Here is a 16,518-nt window from a genome sequence, read left to right as displayed (position 1 = left end):
TCTTTCCCTCTCCCTCATGGTTCAACTTCCCCATATTCAAGAAATGTTGACTTCTCCTCTTTCTAACATTTACTCTGATTTACTGTCTGCCTGCTAATAAATAAATACAGAAGGAAAACACTGATGCAAAATGACAGTGTTAAGATTCAGATGTGAATCCTAATCTACTCTTAAGATGCTGTTATCAGATCCAGTATTTTTTTGTTTGATTGATTTTTCTAAGAGTAGATCACCAGAATTTATAATAGGGAAGGAAATTGCTTTCCTAGGAGATAAGGCTAAAAAGAAACAATTCCCCTTGGAGAGAGCGTGGGAGCGCTTCCCTTCACTTCACATGGAGGGGACAGAATTGAAATGATTTAGGGGAAGACAGATGTTTGTGCTTAGATGGTTTCCCTTGGGTCAGAGGCTACAGTAGAGTCTAGGAGAAAAGAACTATCCCATAATATTATAATAAAAGCAAGGTTTTTCTTCTTTCCTTTAAAAGGCATAGTCTAAGTGGGACATCTGCCCAATAATGCATATTTTTAAATTACAGTAAGGAAAAGACCCATTCACCCAAAATTAATAGCAACCGAAGGTCACTAAAAATTCCCTCCTAGCTTCCCAGAGGCTTTCTTAAGAATCCTGACCTGTGGCCTCCTTGCTCAGTGACCTTAGGCAGGTTATCCAAGTCTCCAATATAACTATGTCATTCATAAATGGAGACCAGGAAACACTGACTTCATAGGGCCATTACTAAGATTAAATAAGATAATATATATCAGGCAGTGAACACGGTATCAGGAAAACCTTGAAAATTCAAAAAAAAAGCAGTCTATGTATATGTGTTAGCCCAGAAATGACATTGTGGAGAGCTTCCTATTCGACGGATGTGGTGGTTTGAATAAGAAAAGCCCCTCATAGTCTCAGACATTTGAACATTTGGTCCCAGTTGGCATTATTTGGGGAGGCTTGGTTGGTAAAGGCTTGCTGGAAGAAGTATGTCACTGGGGGCAGGCCTTGAGATTAAAAGCCTTGTCTGCTTGAAGTTTGTTCTCTCCGCTTCTTACTTGTAGTTCAGGATGTGAGTTCTCTAATTCCTGTTGCTGCTGCCATGGCTGCTCCTTACCACCATGCTTCCCTACCACCGTACGCCCAAAACACTCCTCCTAATATAAGTTGTCTGGTCGTGGTGTTTTATCACAGCAACAGAAAAAAATAACATCAGCAGAAAAGAAATATCAGGTTTTTCAAATAGTAAATCCCACTTCTCTACAGAGTTGGCACCAAATCTAGATGTTATCAAAGTGCTTCTCTGATGCTGCCGTTTCCATAGATGTTTTCAAAATGTATTAGTCCCCTAAAGAGGGGACCATAGGACTAGAAATTTAAAAGTAAAGAAAAATAAAACAAACCATTTTCTTGGTACCATGATTCCATATGTAAAGCGCTGAAATGCAGGACAGGAGATTCTGGTGGCAGAAAATGCTAGAGATGACAAGTTTTAGCATCCCACTCTCAGAAGACCATCGAGTCAAGCTGAAGGATTCGGGAGATGATGTGACCTCAGCACTCCAGTATAACAGCAGTGAGTGTTGCAGGCACACTGGACAGGTACCACCTACAAAGGCCAGCCTTCAGCTAAATATCACGAAAGACACAAGGTGCCCACTCCTCTTGTCTACAGCAGACATCAAGTCTAAATGATTTTCTCCTTGATTACTAAGGGAAAAAACCTAGAACTCGAGGTTTTTCAAACACATCAGAATAAGAGAAAGGAGAATATCAACTATAGACTCAAAGAAAGAGGACACCTCTAAAAAACACCTACGAAAAGACTCAGGAAATGGGTAGCTTTCAAAATATCAAAGCGACACCTGACTCTTACAAAAGATACAAGGTAGACGAAAGGAACCAAAGAAGAGACTGAAATTAGAAAACAAATCACATTTCAAACTTGAAGTTTAAAGTAATATGACTGCTGTATGGAGCCAGCTGATGGGCACCTGGAAAGGCTGGAGGAGACGGCCACAGATTAACACCGAGAAAGAAGAGCCGCAGGGAACAGAGGTACCATGACAAACCCAATACCTCTCATGAAGGTGAAACTGAAGAAACTCTTAAAGTGGCAGGAAGGCAAATGAGGCAATGGTTGGTATAATCTCGTGACAGGGTTGTGAAAACCACCTAAAAATGTTATTCTGATGTGACAGCATGTGTCTTTAAATCTCAACATTTGGGCCATTGAGGCAGGAGCAGGCTAGCCTAGGCCACAGCATGAGATGCAAAACAATATCAAAATAATTATTTAAAATGTTTTCCAGCTCATAAACTCAAAGGCATGTGAGCAAAAGGATTCCCTCCTGCATGGTCCATAGAATAGGTACATAAACATATAAATAAAAAAGTAAAGAGAACATCTTTGCAACTCAGAGATACTCATTTGAAATAAAATCTCAAACAAGTTACTATGAAGAGACAAAGACAAGGTGACCAAATACCCCCATGTGAATAGCTTAGACTTCTAAAAAGAAAATACTGGAACCTAGGAATTTTTATGCACACAGCAGGGGGGGGATCAAAGGTTTCATTTTATGTATATGAGCACACCATTGCTCTCTTCAGACACACCAGAAGAGGGCATCAGATCCCATTACAGATGGTTGTGAGCCACCATGTGGTTGCTGGGAATTGAACTCAGAACCTCTGGAAGAGCAGTCGGTGCTCTTAACCACTGAGCCATCTCTCCAACCCCCTAAATTACAGGTTTTATATCTCATAGAATCCTGGCTGGGGAAAAAAAAAAAAAAAAAACTAACCTAAAAGTAACTGTCATTATGGCAGACGAAGCTAGATCACAATCCCAAGAAAGTTGTTTTAGAAAACAAATAGTACAAAGAGCTTAAAACCATACCGCAGATGGATTCAGTCTGAATGACGAAGTGTCATTAAAACTCCAGATACAGTGTAGATGTTTCAGGAGTTTTACAACAACAGAGTCTAGTGAAATGGGAGCAAATGTAGAACTGCGGTACGTGTAACATTTACAGAGGACAGGAACAAATGATTACATGGCCTTCATAACTACGGAAGGATGGCTTAATGAAGGGATCTTCACATTTCAGTGCAGTGACTTCAGGGACAGCAGGAGGGTGTGCAAGTCCCTGGACCTAAGAAAATGTGACCATACAGAACAGCTCAGAATCGGAAGTATGACAGTGAAATGGGTGCTGGGCCCCGCCCCGCCCCGCCCCCAACCCACCCTGCCCTTCCCCGCCCCGCCCCGCCCCGCCCCACCCTGCCTCCTGCCCTTCAGGAATGGTGCCCCTGTCTACTGTGAGTGTCACAGCTCAAAGCATCATGTCTTCATGCTGCAAGGGGAAAGGTGGATAACACCTTCTCTTCTGAGTCTACCAGAAGTTATCCTGATTTCCTCAGACTTCATCACTTATTTGTAATTTGGTTACAGGCCAAACATGTCCCACACAGTAGAGGATGCAAATGAATAATGACCCTTTGTCCTTTGCCCCTGTAAAACCCAGGATGCTGTTTTTATGCTCAGGTAATTTATATAGATCAAATCAAGAAGAAAGGGGTCTGTCTAGGGAGTAGGGTTTGAGTACCACCAAGATGGCTCAGTAGGGCCTTAAATACAATCAAAAACCAGTTGGTCACTCCCCTAACATCCATGCCGCTCCCGTGCCCATACCCATAGCTTTACCACACCAGTCATTATTGCAGCTCACAAGATTCACAACTGCGTAAGACTAGAGATGACTTCCCCCCGCCCCCCAGCAAGCTGCATAGCACCTTCTGGTACTCGGACAGCGAGCCCGCAGGGGGAAGCTTCCTGTTCAGTACCAGCCCGATTCCTTCATGTCTAGTGACCAATGTGTGTGGTGTCTTCAACAAGAGGTTTTTATCATAAAGTTCTGGTGTCAAACCAAGAGCAATGCAATAAACTGAATTGTTTAGGGGGCATCTCTGAAACCCCTGACCAACAACTCAACAGGAGGTATTCCACACCACACACTGGGCTTTTAATTTGGCAACTTGTGGCCACGAAAACTATTAAAACCTACTAACCTGCATTTCCACTTCGTTTCTCACACTGAAGTCAATTTTAACTATGAGAGAAATAAAAAGAAATACTATAAGTAAATTATGGGTTTTTAAAAATAATTTTGATATAATAAGTATATGCAAGAAAATTTTAATTAATTTGATGTTTAAAGGATTAAATTTATGACTTAGACATGAAAACCATAAAGATAACTAAGACTAAACATAAATATAATCTCGGAAATTATATTTTGATCTGATATATAAGGATAACATCATTTCCATTATATATAAAGGAATGTTATAAATAAAAGAGAAAGATACGGTACCTTCATATAAAGATGGGTTAAGGACTTAAAGGGAAAACTGGTAAGTACAGATTCAATAAAAATTGTATTTGAGTAAGAATGAATGAAATTAAACTAATGAGACACTTCTTCTAATATCAAATTATAAAACTTTCCGATACCACGGTCCTAAGAAACTGCAAAGATACTCTGCAATAAGAATGTCCTCTCCATAATGGTAAAAAGAGCAATTCAGCAATAAAATGTAAAGGTACACTTGGCCACTGACCCGGCCAGGTCCCTTCCAAGAACCTACTCTTGGACAAATGTATGTCACACCCACAAAACATCTACAAGAATATACAAAACGGAGAGAAAACTGGAGCCAGCCTGCCAGGCAAAGGGAGGCTCACAGAAATAACTACCAACCTCCAAATCAGAGGTTTTTCTCTTTCTCCAAACCAAGGTGCTTTCTACTTCTTTTGTAATATTAAGCATACTATGTTATTTTTGAATCACGTTGTGCAAACGCATAGATCAAATTATGTTGTTCTCCGTGCACACTGGTGCCCTCTGATGGATGGAAGAGCCTTGAAAGCAGAAACGTGCTGTTTTGTTCCACAGTGGACTCTCCGGAGCCTTGCTTGGCTCTGTAAACAGTGAAAACTTAGGGACTGTTTTTATCAAAGTGTATATATAACTGGCCACGAACAGCGTAGAATTCCTTCTCTCCTGCAGTAACTTTTGAGTGCTGAAACCGGGCACTGGGCTCAAAGGTGAACAACCATTCTCTGTTGTCATGAAGAATGCATCCAGTGGGAAAGACAGGACTGAACAAACACATAAATAACTGTAAAGTCTGAAACGACGGTGCACATAATCTCAGGAAGATAAAACGGAAAATTACTGGCAGAGGTCTCCTTCAGTTATATTGGTCAGAAAATACACCACTGTGGCAATGTTGGAGCTGATTTCAAAGGAGCAGTCATAGACAACAGAGCTGGAGAGAAACATCCTAAGTGCAGGGACAGCTGTACCATCATCTTGATTCAAGGAGAGCTTGAATGATTGCACTTTCAAAAACAATCCTGGTACAATGAGAGATTAGGATAGCTTAGATTGGAGAGCTATGCAGAGGTGCATCCAGCCTTTGTGAATTGATTTAGATTTAGATTTATTAAGTATAACGAAAAACCACCAACAGTTTAAAAGTGTGATGTCCTTAATGATGTAGAGAATATGACCACTTATAAGCACTGGGTAGAAAATGACCAACCAGCAGAGAACTGGGAGACATTCCATGCGGTTCTGCCACTGGCCAGGTGAGGGAAGGATTAGCAGGCAGTAGAGGCAGAGAAAGGAGATGGGGTCAAGATAGAGTCTAACGCAGTTGCTGGAGACCAGAGAGGAAGGGTTTATGGAAAAGCGAAAACTCAAGACTGACTCTTAGGTTCTGGGTTAAACAACTTTAAGAAATTGTACTTTTTATTAGGACAAAGCACACGAGGCTGTGACTTATTTGTCGAGGCTGAACTATCTGCCGACATTGTCGTTCAAAACAATTGGCTGAGTTGGACTCAAAGTCGGAGTCTTTAGGCACGGTGATAAAGTGTTAAAAAAAAAAAGCATAGAAAAAGAGAAGAGGATGCTGGACACGAAGGGATGCTCACACCTACAGGAAAGAATGGGAGCTCAGTAGAAATAGAAACAAAGCAGGACGCTAAGGAACAACAGCCTGATAACAGCCACTGGGGGCGGCGTGGGGAAAACCCCAGAGGAAGTGGGTTAGAGAAAAGTCTCCTTAAAGATGTGGAAATGATATAGTTAGCAACCTTTGAGAAATCTGGAATGAAGAATAATGGAACCCTATGTAGGAACTTACGGTAGACTCGAGATGGAGAAAGTGACTGTTGGTGTGTTGTGATTGGCTGAAGTAACGGAAGTGGCCACCAAAACACCAGTAGAAAAGCAAGAGGAAGCTGGCAAAGGGGAGGAGCCGATCACCAGAGCGAGGGCTCACCGGGTGCTTCCCCACCGCACAAAATTTGTATGCTTTCGTGTTTCAGTCGAAAGTGTTCTTTGACGAGCGAGCGTCTTGGCCACAGTGGGTGTCCATCTAAGACTTTAGGGCATCAAATGAAGAAAATAATTCAATTAGTTAACCATTCAGATCTACATGTAGGTACAGAAGAAACAAATTCAAGTTTCACCAGACATGTATGAGGGAGATGAAGGAGATGAGCCCCGGAAAGCATGGGTGAGGGGCAGCCATAAGAACACGGTAGGAAGCATTTAATAATGTCCATACGGGCAAGGAATGAAAGAAAATGTAATAAGATTTGTTGAGGTCAAAGAGCACAACTGATTTCCATTTTATCATTATGTGTTACATTTACACTGTACATTTTCTATGATAGGCATATTTCATTTCTAAGTATGATTATATTTTAACAGTATCTCGTATAAAATGAAAGCAGCCATATACTTAAATCAAGTTGAAATTGAGATAGAAAAAAAAAATGAATGCCCAATTTAATGGGTTGCTTTGTTAAAACCCACTGGTTAAAATGCATTAAATATGTAAATGCATTAAATGTGAAAATATTTAATGTATTAATGAACAAAATAGAGAACAAATACAAAAGCTTTACATTCAAACTCTATTTTGAAAAGTTAAAACCATGCTGGTCATAATTAGATATTTCTGGACGCCTTCTGAAATTCAGAAAATATAGCCTAGAATCCTGCATTTATCTTCTCTCCTTTATGGGCCATGCTTCAAGTTAAACAGACAGATGTGAAGAAAGTTTTTCCCTAGAAAAGAATTCCAGTCAATTCAGAAAAGGAGTTGAATTAAAAAATACCACCTTGCAACTTCCTATGAAAGAATGGAGCTACGCGATAGTTAACAGTGACCGTAAGTGGTAAATCTTAAGATGAACACACAATTCTGGTCACATCAGACTCAATGACCATTTTTTAGAGGTGGGACACACAGAACTCATGCCTAGTGACATGATATAATATTGAATATGGTTGTGAAATATTTTTGACCCTTATGAAAAATAAACAAAAACTTTAATAAAACTTCTAGATTTAGTGCCAGTATATAAGAACTAGAAAGCACAGGCTGTGTGGGCATGTGAGTGCACTCCCATAATCCCAGAACTGAGAGGCTGAGGCAGGGGGATGGTAAGCCCAAGACCAAGCTGGACTATATAGCAAGACCCTGTCTCACACACACACACACACACACACACACACACACACACACACACACACATAAATACAAACAAAACAACACCACAGGATAAAACCAGATTCAGGAAGTAGCAAATTAAAAAAGAAAAAAGCATTGTGTTAAAGAGATAAATGGTGTTGTGGTTTGAGTGAGAATGGCTCCCACATGTCTGAATGCTTGGGCCACAGTTGATGGGAAATGGTTTGAGTAGGATGAGGAGGTGTGGCCCTGTTGGAGGAGGTATGTCATGACTTGTTGGTTCCTGGGTTTCCAGCCCTGCACCCCTGGTGCTGTGGATCAGAAGTGAGCTCTCAGCTTCTGCTCTGTCACCAGGCTGCTGCCGTGCTCCCCACCGTGACAGTCATGGACGTAGCCCTCTATAACTGTGAGCCCCAAATGAAGTGCTTTCCATTCTAAGTTCCCTGGGTCAGGACGTTCTGGCAAGGCAATACAAAAGTAACCAACACAAATGGCTCGGGAAGAAAGAGGGAGGAAAAACTGCTAAATAGTAAGACCCTGAGACAGGTCACCATCAAGACTCGACCTTATTTTTTTAATTATAAAATTAATTGCTTTTAAAAATAAAAGATCTATAAATCAAATTTAATTAGTAACTTTTGGGGGTCCTAACTGGAATGAATGTGCTATTTTTAATAAGATCAAAAAATTTAAACATAGACAATTGATATAATTAAAATAAGAATGTTATCAGGAATGGCAATAATATTCTGATTATGTTCTTTTGAAGCCTGTATTTTTAGTTTTGTACTGAATTATTCACAAGTGGGGGATTAGTGAAGGTATACACATGGACTGATTGAACACAATTGGCGGATAACTGCCAAGTAGGGGGAGGTTAATAGCATCATCATGTGTCATATTATTCTATGTCATTTTAGATATATTTGAAAATGCAATTAAAAAAAAAAAAACCCAAGTGGAAAAGACAGTGTGGCATTAAAATCTAAGACTTGAGACCAGGGGCACCTATAGCCCTTTCAGACGCTAAGTCAACCGTCAACTTCAGATTACACACCGTTCTCCAAATGTCACCATGTTGTTACTCTTCACAACTGACATTCTCTGTTCCAAGATTTGTAATAAATCGAGCCACCTAGCTACCTACAGGGGCTTCCTGTCTCTGCCATTTGGAAGAGAGAAGAACATGTTTCTAGAATCACTCAAGTATCTACCAAACAGCAACCTTTCAGCAGGTGACTACGACGGTGTTAAAATTCACAGCCAGTTACTTCCTAGCAAGCAATTCTACCAGCAGACTCACATGGGTTCCTTAAGACAGAAGAGACAAAAGGAACAAGTAGCTATGTGCAGTCAAATGCACAAATATTGACCGACCACATCCCACCAGGCAATGAGATTGAGTGCCCAATCTGAAACCACACCATGTAGATACCAGGCACCATGAGGCAGCTAAAACGCCTCTACAGGATGCTGAAGCCTTCCCTGTATCTCACTTCAGATACATCGAGCAGCTGTCAAGCCACATCCGGTCTTCTGTTTCAGCCTTTCTCTTTCCTTTATACCTTTGGGAACTAGGATCTTAACAGAACTTCCATGGCTTTCTCAAAATATTAAGATATTTTCTTGATCAAATCCTACATAAGCATGTATATAAACATACACACACACTTGCGTTGGCTTCAACATCAGCAGATCTGAGCATGTGTTCTTGAGTCCAGTAGCTCTCTATGTCCCCATCCTGAAAGTCCCACTTCACACCTACAGAACCAGCAGCCCATGCTTTCGCCAAACAATTCTGAAGAAAAGAGAAAAGTCAAGCATTCGGTGGAACTACGTGAGACTAGAGGAAGCACTGCGGTTCCTTTTAACTCTTGAAAGCCTGGGATGGAATAGAGTAAGATATTCTAATCCAACCCAGGATAGGAACAGAGCCATTAAGAGACCAAAGAAAGAGGAGAGAGGCCGTGTCTACACTCAGTGTTCTCACCTGTAAGCATCTGAATGATTAGTAGCCTAAGATTCCCTGCAAAAGGAGACCATGAGATGACCACCAGTCTCGGTGCCAGCAGGCCTCGGCAGCTTCCCAGGATGGGGAGCAAGTTAGAGACTACAAGAACCCCACCTGGGACCACAGACCCTAGGAAGGAGGGCACCATAGGCAGATGACCCTCACATGGGACCACTTGGGTGGGCCTAGGCTAGGAGCTAGCCTGAGATGTCCACCAGTCTGGTGCTGTGCAACCCTTGAGGTACAGACCATGCCCTACCTGGTTCCATAATGCACTAGTGGGTCATAGCACTCTTGAGACCACTCCTGAAATGACCCCAGGTACTCAGAGACCTCAGGTACCACTAAGAGGAACAAGTAAGTGTGGCGGATAAATAGAAGAAAAGGAGAAACAAAAGGATATGGGCATGATGTAGAGAGACAGAACTGGGGACTCAAGGGTAATGAGGAACTAATGTGAATAGCCTGTGATGCCACCTGGGACCATTGTGAGGTCCTGACCTGTGCAGCCACTAGGGGCCATCTCTGGGTCCATAGCCCTGCAGCAGCATGGGTCTGTTACCACCAAAGGCCAAGCAGACATCCCTGGTCTGGGCTGCCATCCAGGGACACATTGATATCTGAATGCTGTGCAGAACTGGCCCCACCCCTCACCTGGGCATCATGGGAGAGCTGGCCGTGGGGATGTGAGAACAGGAGAGCTGTTCCTGCCCCTCACCTGCTGCAGCACTTAGGAGAGTTGGCCCTGCACCTTACCTGGTCAGCACGGTAGAACTGGCCCTAGACCTTGGGGCTGGGGAGGGATGCAGGTCAGATGCATAATGGGGTGAGCACAAAAGAGCCAGCCCTCCTCCTCCTCCTCCTTCTCCTCCTCTCCCTCCTCCCAGGAGAGCTGGCCCTGGAGTCATGAGAGTGGGAGAGCTGGCCATGTCCCTCACAGGCTGCAACACCCAAGGGAACTGGACAGGCTGACCCATTCAGATACCTCTCAGGCCCAGATCCAGGGCTTTGACTTGGTACCCCATCAATGAACTGTTGGAGCGCATGAAGAGGTTGGTCCTACGAAGCCAAAATTACAGGCTCTCCATGACACAGGGCAACAACAGGATATTCAAGGAGTAAGGTTCCAGTATTGAAGAACGGCCTCAAACCAGACCAAAGAATCACTGCAATGAACATTTGCAAGCAAATCACTGTGGACAAAAAGGTATGCTGGGGGACACACTGTGACACTCTACAGCTTCCACAGTGAGATTTGTTTTTCGCTGTTGGGAGGGGGAGGTTGCAAGGGTGGGGGGTGCATATAAGGGGAGGGGGAGATGAGTGGGATTGGGGTACATGATGTGAAATTCACAAAGAACCAATGAAAAGTTGAAGAAAAGGATATTAAAAGATGTAACCAATGTGGTCAGAAATGAGGGCTAGGGCTCACCACACTCATCCTCTGCTGAGCCTAGTTTTGCCTTTCACCAATATGCCAGCAAGTGTTCATTAAATAAATCCAGTGTCTGCTTCTCCAAAATATACCAACCGATGGTGAGACTCAGAGAGAGAAGCTGGGGGAGATCTCCAAAGGATCCGAAGTACTGCGGGCACTGCAGGGGGTGATATGCATGAGAGAAGATGGAAAATGACTCCTGCAGAGTCCATATTCTCTCCTGGACCTTCTTCACATCTAGAGAGAAGAGGTCTTTAGAAAGAGAGATAAAAAGCATCTTCAAAATGCTCCTTGCCTAGAGTTTTCTAACTCCTGCTGAGAAGGGCATTGGGCGTCACTTCTGGAAGGGAAGGACGTCAGTAATGAGGCTTCGTAAGTAGAAATGTGTCATTAATGCCACCATGTTCCCAGAATACGTTGGATTTTTGCAAAAATTAAAACGCCCAGGGTTTTTCTTTTACTTTTATTTTTATTAGGTTATGAAACTAGTAAGATAATGATTCACACTAGAAAGAATTATTTTTCAGGTTTTAAGCGATCACCATGTTTCAGACTCTTCATTTCATCTTAATTATGGTGAGGCTGCAGAGTATTTATAAATGTAGAGAAAAGTCACCCAGATGATAATATTTCACACACTCCCTACATTCTATTTAATTAATAAACCCATGAGCCATCTTTTGCAGAAATAACTGCCTTAAGCTTCAAAGAAAAGAATTTTCAGTTTAAAAGTAGCGAAGTTCAACATTTTATAGTGGGTGGTTTTATTACAAATGTCTGTGGTAACAGAAAAAAAAATGGGAAAACTACTAATGGAAGAGAGTCAAGGAGAGCAATGTTGATGAGAGAAGGGTGGGGTCAGAAATAAGGGCTAGGTCTCACCACAATCATCCTCCGCTGAGACAAGTTGACCATGTTCAGTGTGCATGCGTGTGTATGTGTCTGTCTGTGTTTGTGTGTCACTGCACACATACAGCAATCAGGGAACAACTCTGCTCTTTCCTTCCACAGTCACGTGGGTCCTGGGGAGAGAACTCAGGCCCAGGCTTTCTGGCAACTGCCTTTCCTGCTAAGTCGTCCTGCCTGCTCTCTCTTATACTTCCACTGCCTATAAAGGACTCTCCTTTCCCCCCTCTATTTTGCCCATTTTATTGAAGGCCTTTATTATTTGGATCATCTGCATAGGACTGGGATTGCTTTTGTGGAAACAAAGACGAACACACAGAGAAAAGGCACAGCGACGTTTGCAGCCCTGGCTACTGCAAAGGAGTCAGCCACCATCACTCGAGTTCTTCAGTGACGCAAGAACAAGCGCAGGCTTGGGGTGGGCTGTAGGGTGGGGACATGAGGAGTCCTGTACGCACTCTTATTGGAGACCATTGCCAGGGGAAGCTGGAAGCATCCCACTGGCTACAAACTGGGCCTCCTACTGCATATATGGCTTTCTCTGACTGGCCCAGAATAGGAAATGGGAATAAATCCCCTAATTTTTAAAAAATATTTATTTTTTTTAAATGTATGTCAGTACACTGTCACTCTCTCCAGACACACCAGAAGAGGGCATCAGATCTCATTACAGATGGTTGTGAGCCACCATGTGGTGGCTGGGGATTGAACTCAGGACCTCTGGAAGAGCAGTCTGTGCTCTTAACCACTGAGCCATCTCTCCAGAAAAAGAAAAATTCCCTAATTTTTATACTCAGAGGAAGGTACTTACCTCTATGGTCATAGGGCTCGGAAACCCAAAGGACATTTCATATCATTCCACTTTTGTCAGCGTCTGTACACTGGTGACAAACTGGAAACACTGAAGCTGATAGTCCCTGGACAGACACAAGTTTAGAAAAAAACGGCTGTGAGCCACTATCACACAGGTGGCCTTTACTAGCACGGGAAGCAAGCGGGCAAAGTCCACCAGCTCTAAGCAAGGAAGATAGCGGAGCTGGACCAACAGAGTGCTGTTACTGTAGAGGTGCCGCAGCACAGATGCAAAAACACTGTGAGCACCAAACAAATATGGTAGCCAGGGAATATGGTTCAGAAGCCAGTGCATTCATGCCGCCGTCTGCTCCGCTACACGGGCCAGAGTCCCCAATCTTGTCATGGTGCACAAGGCGTATTGTTGTTAGATATGCATTCTTTTTTGTTGTTGTTGTTAGATATTGTCTTTATATACATTTCAAATGCTATCCCGAAAGTTCCCTATACCCTCCCTCTGCCCTGCTCCCCTACCCACCCACTCCCGCTTCTTGGCCCTGGCGTTCCCCTGTACTGGGGCATATAAAGTTTGCAAGACCAAGGGCCTCTCTTCCCAGTGATGGCCGACTAGGCCATCTTCTGATACATATGCAGCTAGAGACACGAGCTCTGGGGGTACTGGTTAGTTCATATTGTTGTTCCACCTATAGGGTTGCAGACCCCTTCAGCTCCTTGGGTGCTTTCTCTAGCTCCTCCACTGGGGGCCCTGTGTTCTAGATATGCATTCTTAATGTCACCTCACTCCACAGTGGGAGAGCTGGGATGCCTACAATGAGTGATTGTCAAGAGTGAGGGTCCTCCAGTCTAGCCACTAGGTAAGTTGTGCCAAGCTTTATCTGAAAGAGTCCAAGTTCAATGCTCCCGGTGGGACAAGGACCCTCTTTCCTTGACAACCCATCCATCAGGAGCTTCGACTCAAGGCCACGTCAAGCACCCACCCAGACGGTAGGAAGGATCACTGGGGCCTTCAGCCAAGGAGTCTCTGAATGCACGTCTTCTGTGCTAACAAATTCCATACGGAGTGGGGTGTTTATAAACCACACAAGTTTACTCTTGACCATTCAGAAGGCTGAGAAGCCAAGAGCAAGGTGTGGGCAGATATGTTACCTGGTGAGGGCCACTTTCCTGTTTCCAAAATGGAGCCTCCCAGCCCCCATTTTTTCAATATCCAGTAGTAATTTCTAATTACTATGTTATTGGATTCTATTTGGATTCTATGGATAGAATGTAACTTTTCTACAAACCTCCCCCATGAATAAACATTTGTCATGCTAATTTGAGGAGACACTCTTTCTTTTCTTTAAGAAAGGATGTGGTCTTTGGCTCTGGATACACAGTGATAGCCCAGGGGAACTTAGGAGGAGGGTCTTTTAAAGAGTGACATTCCAGGACACTTTTTACTTCAGGCTCAGAAAAAGTAAGACAGAGGAGGTTTATTTAAATTCATTCTTGCATAGCTTCCAGGCTCGCCATTATAATTGGCACCAAGTTTAAAATGGATAAAAGAAAGAGGGAGGGAAAATTCCCTGTGTTCTACCACCCTACCCCCAGCCCTATGACTCTACAAAGGAGAAATTCTGAAATCTTAATGCCCAGAGCCCCAGAGGTTAAAGATAGGTCCTTAAGGATGTGACCAAGTCCTAAAACTAGAGGACTCCTAGTAGGAGAAAACTCTATCCTGTTTTCCCATGTGATGGAAGACACAATAAAGAAATGTCCAGGCTCGATCCAGAAGCTGAGCACACTAACCATTCTGTCCTGTTGGATTCTTAGCCTCTGGAGCAGAGGTTCTCAGCCTTCCTGATGCTGTGACCCCCTCTAATACAGCTCTTCATGTTGTGTGCCCCCCAATCATAACATTATTTCATTGCTACTCTGTAACTGTACTTCCACTATTGTTGTGAGTCATAATAAACTTTGGGGGGAGGGGTTAAAAAAATCATAAATACCTGATATGTAGGATGTCTGATATGAGGCCCCCAAAGGAATGGCAACCCACAGGTTGAGAGCCTCTGCTCTTAAGCTGTGAGAAATGGGTTTCTGTGGCTTACAAGATACTCAGTTACTGAGTTTAGGTTACTTTGTAATAGCAGCCTGAACAAACTAAAGGAAGAAAAAGCAGGTTGGGAAATTATTCAGCCAGAGGCCAGGCAGGAGCACGCATGATAAAAACCCACCCAGTAAAGACGCAGAGTCAAGGTTTCCAAATATTTGCTACCAAGACCCATTTTAAAACAGTATGCCATGCCATGACCCTGTGGACATGGACAAGCATGACCTATTAAAGTTTCAAAAGCAATATTTACTTACAATGTGTAATCCACATTGATAGTTTATAGTTGGGTTTTTCAGTGTTGGTCCATGACCCATATAAATTGATTTCTGGACCTTAACTGTCTACAAACAGCAATATAAACAACCCTCATGAGAATGAGACGACCAATAAGAGGGAGGGGGTGGCTTTTCTCTCTGAATTTTGACACATACATACCACACACATACACACGCACACACACACACACACACACACACACACACACACATGTTCCTTCTTTACCGTAACCACTGGGAACCATATGTCCCTGATAACCTACACTACAGCAGAGTTATTACCACCAAAATTTATATTTACAGCTTATAATTTTATATTATACGGCTTATTTTCTCTACCTACCATACACACCTCCCTAACCCTACCCATTGCGTGATTTCATGAGAAGTGGTGTCTTTTATAAGTTACCTGCATGTCACGGTGACCAAAACACCTCCCAGAACCAACGCCAGGCAAGAAAGATTTCTTTGGGCTCACAGACTAGGAAATTTTAGTCCATTCTGACAGGAAAGGCACACCAGCATACCTGAGACCACACGGGGGGTTGGGGGGGGGGCGTGGCAGAGGCTAGTCACACTGCAGTAGACTAACAAGCAAGAAACGTGATAGGGTCCGACTTTCTGATCCACCACCAGAAACCCACCTCTGTCAGCCAGGCCGCCATGACCTAAAGGTTCCACAGCCTCCGAAAGTAACAATTTCATCTCACAAAACTTAGAAGAGACGCCTCCTGATGTCATGGGAGTCTGTTAATTATCTCTCACTACTTTTGCTTGACTCATGACTCAACTGAAGTATTGCTGAAGGAAGGTCTCTCAGAAATTATGTTCTCGTTGATATGTAGGCCTTTGGCTACTATGAATGCCGTAATCTTGAGGAAGTCACATCTTGTAACAGCATCAGCCATAACGTAGGACAATGGTGATAGAGGTCTATAATGATATCCTTTGATTTTCCAGCAGGGGGCGCCATGCGCAAGGCATTCAATACCAAGGGCACCCTAGAGATACCCAAAGTCGGTGGTTCTGGAAAAACAAAAACAACGGTCATGCGTCAGACCATCTAACACACACACCTCTGTATCACACACCAAAGGAAAAGAATTATTCTGATGAGTGTTTGTAAGTCAAAGTCATGGTGGAAACTGGCTTTTCCCATTGGTCTTTAAGTTAGCTTAGCGTGCGAGTACTGGCCTGTGGCGCTCGCTCACCAGTGTCTCCATGGATTCCCCCATTCTCCACCCTGAACTTGGTCGCCGCTCCTCTCCAGGAGTTACCTCCACCCCCACCCCAAATAGTTCCCACCCTTAATTTCCTGTCGTGTCTATGCGCTGCGCCTGGGTCCCTGCTTACTGCACTTAACGTGGTTTCTACTTGCAACAAATTTCTTGTAAATGCCACGATTTCTTTTTTTATTGCATAATAATAT

The 16,518-nt window shown here is 43.2% G+C and overlaps 1 long non-coding RNA gene and 1 pseudogene across 3 annotated transcripts in view; one reads left to right on the top strand and one right to left on the bottom strand.

The window, feature by feature from the left end:
- The window catches only part of Gm32925, a 61,699-nt gene that overhangs the window by 28,511 nt on the left and 16,670 nt on the right, over positions 1–16,518 (bottom strand). For all 3 annotated transcript variants that reach the window (XR_385018.3, XR_001781984.1, XR_385017.3), the window contains exons 2-4: positions 15,734–16,115; positions 12,718–12,823; positions 4,069–4,109 (exon numbers count right to left, since the gene is read on the bottom strand). This is a non-coding gene — a long non-coding RNA (predicted gene, 32925). The remainder of the gene's footprint in view (positions 1–4,068; positions 4,110–12,717; positions 12,824–15,733; positions 16,116–16,518) is intronic.
- Positions 9,488–9,575, top strand: Gm23994 (annotated as a pseudogene).

Source organism: Mus musculus, chromosome 16 (genome assembly GCF_000001635.26).
Source record: "Mus musculus strain C57BL/6J chromosome 16, GRCm38.p6 C57BL/6J".
In the NCBI taxonomy this organism is placed as follows: domain Eukaryota; kingdom Metazoa; phylum Chordata; class Mammalia; order Rodentia; family Muridae; genus Mus; species Mus musculus.
The sequence above is the reverse complement of the archived record's forward strand: the minus strand, read 5'-3'. Positions and strand labels throughout refer to the sequence as shown.